We start from the raw sequence: 8,233 nt of genomic DNA, 5'->3' as shown, positions 1-8,233 counted from the left end.
TTTAATAAAAATAATTGAAGCATAGGAGATTAAATGATTCGTCCATTATCAAAGGATTTAAAATGGCAAAGTCAAGACTATAAACTCCTGACACTCTTTCAATAATGATTTCATTTTTAATTACAAAGTAATTACAAAGGATTTTATTTTTATTCATTGCTTTAAAAAAAAAACAGAATTATAATAATACAAAGTAGAAAGTGAATGCCCCTTCCTCATGACACTGGCTTTTCAGTTTCACCCTAGAAATGATCACTGTTTATTCTTCGATCTATCTATTTTGAATTGTAGCTGAAGACCCTGCTACTCTTTCCTTCAGTCCCACTTCCCTGAAATAACCAGTTTTACCTCCTCTGTCTTCTGCTTTAGTTATTTTCCTAGTGACTTTCATGACTCTATTGCAATATACTTCTCTTTCTTGCATAATAAACCTTTTTAAAAATGTTTATTGATTTCTCACTTTGAAAGATGAAGAATACAACATTTTTACCCATTATGTGTTTTTCCAGGTTCTAATTTCTGTCATTCATATCTTAAAATTAAAATCCTTTTGGCTAGAATTATAATTGTACGTATAATAAACTTGATATATTGTAACTTTCCACTATATGAAGTGAAAGTTTACTATCCTTTTTTTCCCCTATCATTTTTCCATCATTCCATCTCCCAACTGTTGTTTGATTTGCCATGACTTTCACATTATCAGGCTTTGTAGCTTGTACATCCCTGCCACCACCCCCAATTAATTCTTCTGTGCTTTGTGGAAATTGCCTCTAAAAGTTGAAAACTCATAACAGGTCTTGACACACTATATATCACCAAATCAAGATGTGTACTTGGGCCACAGAGGTGACAGAATCTTATGCTATGAAAACACTTTACAAAACACAAGCACAAGTTCTCAAAGTTTCATGAGATCTTTGAAGACATTTCCCCCATGGATATACCCTGTATCTAGGGCTACATCTAGTGCCATTGATAAGAATTCTGATGCCAGTCTGATCATTCCTTTGTAAGCAAAAAATTCATCCCTTTGAAAGCTTTTAGTGATCTCTTTCATGTTTAATTATCTGGAGTTTCACCAAAGTGACTCTAGATGTGGGCTATCTACTTACTCTTAGCTCATTGATCTTTATGGTATACTGAAGTTCTTTTGGGCTAAAGAATTGTGTATATATGTACAAGTATGTAAGGTGGGTGTAAAAGACAGATGGGGGTTGTTTAATATATGCCACAGAAGCAATGTTATGATAAAACCTGAGGACAGACCTCCAAAATTTGTGCAGCCACAAGACACTGCTTTCTACTTATTTCATTAATATTTTAATATGAAATCACATTGGCCGAAGCCGTAGCACTATGAAATGAAAATATAATGCTAATTTTTAAAAAATAGCCTGTTCCTTAAAGGCAAATAAACAAATCTATATGCAGTCAATTATCATTTCTGCTTTCTGTTCATTTGATTCTTATTATTTTTTCTAGAAAATACTATACCTCTGTAATATGTGATATCATGTTAGTTTGGATATAACTCTTCTATTTAACTAAGTGAACTTAAGAAACAAACAAACCACAATGTCACCTACTTAAGCTTACTCTCATAGAAAAAGAATTTAGGAAACATTTTTTTTTTTCTTGAGTAGTCTTTGATAATTTATACAAATGCTCTATTTTAAAAACTATTTTTGTTACCACTGTTATTAATTAGTTAATCCCGTGTTCTGAAAAATAATTGTAAACAGAACACATTATTTTAGATCTGAAATCTTTAGTTCCATAGTAAAGTCATGCTGGTAAATGAATAATACCTAATTATTTCAAGTTGGTAAGGAAATCTTCTTACTATGTCAGGTTCAAGGCATAGTCAACCAGTTCTTTGTGGTTCTTCTTTTCTGTGATAGTCCAACAGACCAGGCTTCCTGCTCTAAGGAACCATCAGTAAATAGTACACCACTCAGCTGGGAGTATGATCTGGTGTGATTTACATGCTGGAGTCACAAGCCAAATGGATTACATGTCTTATTGCTTTTAAACTGTTGTTTCTAATGGTTAATAAAATGTTCTGCACTATCCATATGAGTAAGTTATGTTCCTATCATTGATTTTTTATTTTCCAAGCCAAAAAATAGTTTAAGCTATGAATAACTTTGAAATACATGAAACAATATTACAGGATAGCTCTTTAATGTTTAAAATTATTACTCAGCATTTGTAGTGTTTAAAATATAGCCTATTTGCTTAAAGATAGCTATAAGATTCTCCCCAAACCAGACATTTTCTTATATGTATATATGAAAAGAGAAAAAAAATTGTAAACATAAAATATAACTTTATGTGTGTATCTAAGTAAATAATACATTTTATTTACGTAACACATATAGAGTATTATATAGTATTTAGGGATACAAACACTGTGTGTGTGTATATATATATATATAGAGAGAGAGAGAGAGAGAGAGGTAAAAACATATACTATATAGAGTGAACATATTATATAATTACTAGAAAAATTACTAGAAAAATATTAACAGTTAATATCTTTAGTAAAATTGAGTGACTTTTATTATTTCAATTAGAGCTTTCTGTGTATGCTAAGATTTGAACATGTGTTACTTTTTAAAGTAGACTACACACACACACACACACACACACACAGTATAGCTTCTTTTTTCAAAGAACAACTTTTTGAAATATCAAATACCCCCTTTCACAGATCAGTCTGATTGTTTGCATAAACAGATTAAAGGCATGCGGAATTAAATTTCATAGAAAGGTATTTTGACTCAAAAATTTTTAAAGAACAAAGAGTTTTCAGGGATTTTTAAAGTTTAATTTTATCCCCCAAACCACATTTGGCTACCTAATTATAATGTGTTTTCGAGGACAGTAGGTGATTTGGATGAAGAACTGTAGTTAAAGAAATAGGCAGCTATGAAATGCTTGAACATTTTAATGCTCTGAAATCCTTACATAATTTCCCACAAACATTTGAATATGATCATTAGTCACATTTAAGTAGCCCACAATAGTTAAAAATATGGAATTAAGCACCAGTGAAAGTGGAAAAACACTACTGTTCTTTAATTACTAAATGATTTTAATTGCTGTTAGAATAATTAGCTATAACTTAAGCCATTCGTAGTTTTAAGCATCTCTAAGATGTCTGTTATGTGCAGCAGTTACTGAGAACACGTTATTTTCACTTTGGCCATCTATGACTTAAGGTGCCCATAATGCCAGTGTCACTGAAGCTTTCAAAGATGAAGCCACACACAGGGAGTGACGAGCAGGTATTCATGTGTCTGCTGCTTTCCATGGCTTCCCCCATTTGAAATAAAGTTAAATCTAAAAATTCATTAACAGGGTGGGACTTTGACAAAGACAGCAGGTTTGTCTTTAAGCTTTTAATTTGTTAATGACAAAAATGAAAGACTGCATTTATATTTTATGACAAATGATTTATGATAGAAAGAAAATTATTTTTGAAAATGTTTGGTTTCCAATGAATTTTTAAACATACCCTTCTAGCCAAAGCAGTTTTTAAATAAAATTGAACATTGGTGTAAGGTCACTCGAGATGTCTAACTTTGAGATGACGATTTTGGAAGTTGATTTTCTTACCAAACCTCATTGTTCTTACTTTCTATATCGCCTTCTTCCCATCCCAGCTTTTTACTAGTTTAGCTTGAATTCCTCCTACGTTGTGAGTCTTGCTACCTGTCACTGCCTTCTGTTATATGTTATATGTTCTCTATCTTCTATTTCATCCAAATTACCTTTCTCTTTACTCATCATCTCCCTAGTTTCTAGGAATGAAGTTTTTTGAAATAGTTATAAGAAACAAACAAAGCATGCAACATTAAATTGAAGACATTATGCTAAAATCATGGTATTGAAATTCATTCATGAAAAGTATGCTTCCCCTACTCACATTCTTCTGTGAGCTTTTTGCCTTGTTCTTCTGGGTACAACTTGTGACAAGGAATTCAAAGACCTGAAATAAGATGCCATTCTTTATGACCTGGGATTGACATACTTGTTATACCTAAGATTTATGTTCTATCTGTTTGAATAACACTATTTGCGTTAGTGATGATATGCCTACCTAGCTAGAGAGAGGGCATAAGAGAGAGAAACTATTTATATCTACCTATGTCTATACCCATGTATTTTTAGAATATCTTTTAGAATATATGAAGTGAAGCCAACATACCACCATCAAATAAGACAGTGAAAACTTATCAAAAGCAAGCAAGACATAAGAAGTATATCTTCTAAAATATAATCTGCAGAAATAGGATTTGAGAAATTTGTTATCTGATATAGTTCAATTACCTGTAGATTTATAACTTTGGCTTTTAAAAATATACCCCTTGAGCACCTGTGAAGTATTCGGCTCTATCTTAAGTATTTTTACACTCCCTAGCTATTACCCTTCGTGTAACATAGCTACTAGTTTCATAGCGAGCTAATTTAGGCTTAGCCTTTTTAAGACCTTTATTAAACTTGGACATCTAGTTACTATTACCAGTACATAAAACTGCCTATTAGAAAACATGAGGAATTATTTACTTCAGTAAAAAGTAGCCATCTGTTGCATATTACTAAAAAGTACTAAATATTAGCAACAACATTAAAAAGGCTTTAAAATCTCCCTCCCTTTATACTTCAGCATGCTTCTTGCCTTCTTTAAAAATATGTATCATAAACAGGTACCATTTAAACACCTAGAATCCATGTAATAATATGTATAAAGAGAAGGATATCAGACAATATTTACAGGAAGTTAATGTCCCAGCAGAAGAAATAATGGACATACATCATAAATACTTTCTTAGAATGACATATCAGAAAGACTATAAACCCTGTATGAAATTTTGAGTAGTCTGGAACCATAGGCATCAATCCACTGATTAACATTATAAAGTCCATTAATGGTGGGTTGAATTGCACATATCACTACAGAAGCTGGTGCAGTGGTTCAGGATTTAAATCCTTGAAAGGATAAAAGAAAAATGTATCACAGGTGTTTTATATGTTTGATGAGAAAATGGATAAAGGGGAGTGATGACAACATAAGGATCTATCTCTCAAATCATGTGAGTCTATTTAGAAATACAACTTTCATCTACTGTAATTGACCTTATGAACATCATTAGAAACAGTTATGTATCCCTACTGAGCATCTGCCACATATTAGTCATTTGTCATATTTAAGCAAAGCAGTAAATAATGTCAAATTTCTAAACATATGTGTATATATATGCAAATACAGTTTATATTTGTTTGTGTATGTATAAAAGTGTATACATGTATAATGTGTGTACACATATATATATATATGGACAGTGAGAGTTTTTAAAAAATCTTTTTAAATATATTTATGAATCATATTGCATATGTTTTTGCTTATATGCCAGTCTTCTACTTTGTATTAATTATCTATTGGGACTTAAAAAAATGAGTATTTATACCCAGAAGTGAAAACTGCTAGATCATATGGTAGTTTTATTTTTAATTTTTTGAGCAACCTCAGTACTGTTTTCCATAGCGGCTGCACCAATTTACATTTCCACCAACAGTGCATGAGGTTTCTTTTTCTCCACATCTTCACCTGCATTTGTCAAATGTCTTGTCTGTTTGATGATGGCCATTCTAACAGGTGTGAGGGATATTTCACTGTGGTTTTAATTTGCATTTCCCTGATGATTAGTGATGTTGAGCATCTTTTCATGTACCTGTTGACCTTTGATAGACCTTCTTTGGAGAAATGTCTATTCAGATACTTTGCCCATTTTTTTAATGGGGTTATTTGTTTTGTTTGCTGTTGAGTTGTATGAGTACTTTATATATTTTGGATATTAATCTCTTATCAAATATATAGTTGGCAAATACTTTTTTCCCATTCAGTAGGTTGTCTTTTCACTTCGTTGATGGTTTCTTTTGTTGTGCAGAAGGTACCTTATAATTCCACAATTCCACTTCTGGGAATATATCTAAAGGAAATGAAGACTAACTCCAAAAGATATCTGCACCCCCATGTTTATAGCAGCATTATTTAAAATAGCCAAGACATAGAAACAACCTAAATGCCTGCCCATCATTGGATGAATGGAGAAGAAGTTGTGGTATATATACAATGGAATGTTATTCAGCCACAAAAAGTAAATTTTACCATTTGCGAAAACATGAATGGACTTGAGGGCATTATGCTAAGTAAAATAAGTCAGACAGAAAAAGACAAATACTGTATGATCTCACTTAATATATGAAATCTAAAGCAAACAAACTCATAGAAAGAGATCAGATTTGTGATTTCCAGAGGTAGAGGACAGGTGTGTGTGTGTGTAGAGGCGGATTGGAAGAAAGTGATTAAAAGGTACTGACTTCCAGTTAAAAGATAAATAAGTCCTAGGGATTGAATGCACAACTTGATGACTATTGCTACACAGACATGGAATTTATAGGAAAGTTGTTAAGAGAGTAAATACTAACAGTTCTCATCAGAAAGAGATTTTTTTTTTCTTTTTTTCTTCTTTCTTTTCATTGTCTCTGTATGAGAAGATGAATGTTAACTGAACCTATGGTGGTAATTATTTCACATTATTTCACAATATATGTAGATCAAACCATCATGCCATTTAAAAAGAATTATTAAATATAACAGCATATTTTTAAATGACTATTTATTATCTCCCCGTTTTGAGGGTCAAGGATCTTGGGAATGACTTAGCCATGTGGTTATGGCTCAGGTCTCTCTGAGGGGGTTGAAACCAAGCTGTTGGCTGAAGCTTTGGTCTCCCAAGGCTTAACTGGATTTGAGAGCTCTAGTTCCAAGCTCACTCACTTGGTTCTCGGAAGGCCTGAGTCGCTTGCCAAATAGGCCTCTCTACAGGACCCTTGACATGGTAGCTGGCTTGCCACAGTGAGAGTGATCTGTGAGACAGAGAACCAGAGAACCAGAAAACCTCCAAGATGGAAGCCACGGTGTCTTTTATAGCCTTATCTCAGAAACGACACTCGATCACATCTACCGTATACTATTGGTCACAAAGAGCACCTCTGGCAAAGTGTGGGAGACGGCTGCCCAAGGATGTGAATTCCAAGAGGGAGGGTTGGTTGGGAGCCATCTGGGAGGCTGACCACCACACTCTGAAACATGGAACACCCCCAAGACCAGTGGTCATATGCTGTACCACAGTGTTCTCAATTTCCAGAAACATTTCTGGGCATAATAAAGAAGTGCTTCCTCCCTCCCTAATAACACAAACATATTTTGCTATCCCAGAATCTTAGAACAGATAGGCTCTCAAGAAAATCTTAGCTAATTCTCAGATTTTTAAAAAATGTTGTAATTGATGGGGGCCTGGGTGGCTCAGTCATTAAGCGTCTGCCTTCGGCTCATGTCATGATCCCAGGGTCCTGGGATCGTGCCCCGCATCAGGCTCCCTGCTCAGCAAGGAACCTGCTTCTCCCTCTCCCCACTCCCCCTGCCTGTGTTCCCTCTCTCGCTGTGTCTCTCTCTGTCAAATAAATAAATGAAAATCTTTAAAAAAAATTTAAAAATGTTGTAATTGAAATAGGAAAGATGAAGTGAGTAGTACAATGTCACATAGCCCTTCTGGGACATTATCAGTGTTTCTTGATGCATTCCCAACATGTCTTCACAGCAGCATGTTGAAATTTATTATTTTGCCATTACTTAATCCTAATAATTCATAGATTCATGTAATATGAATTGGGACAAATTCATGAAATAATAGTTAATTGACTCCCTGAAGAACTTTTTACTCTTACAATTCTTGTGTTTGGTCATCTTTGTTTTAATCTTGGTTTATTTTAATAGCCACCTAAGTGGAGAGATGGGACCCAGCCCTTGCTTTTTCCATCCCATTTTTGCACTCCCACTAGGGTTTGCCTTATAAAACTCAAATTTGACCTGATAGCGAAATAAGTCAATCAGAGAAAGACATGTATCATATGATCTCACTGATATGAGGAATTCTCTTTTAAACTTTTTTATTGTTATGTTAATCACCATACATTACATCATTAGTTTTTGATGTAGTGTTCCATGATTCATTGTTTGCGCATAACACCCAGTGCTCCATGCAGAACGTGCCCTCTTTAATACCCATCACCGGGCTAACCCATCCTCCCACCCCACTCCCCTCTAGAACCCTCAGTTTGTTTTTCAGAGTCCATCATCTCTCATGGTTTGTCTCCCCCT

The sequence above is a fragment of the Leptonychotes weddellii genome, chromosome 5 (genome assembly GCF_054177405.1).
Source record: "Leptonychotes weddellii isolate Sample4059 chromosome 5, ASM5417740v2, whole genome shotgun sequence".
Taxonomy (NCBI): domain Eukaryota; kingdom Metazoa; phylum Chordata; class Mammalia; order Carnivora; family Phocidae; genus Leptonychotes; species Leptonychotes weddellii.
This window is presented reverse-complemented; position numbering follows the sequence as displayed.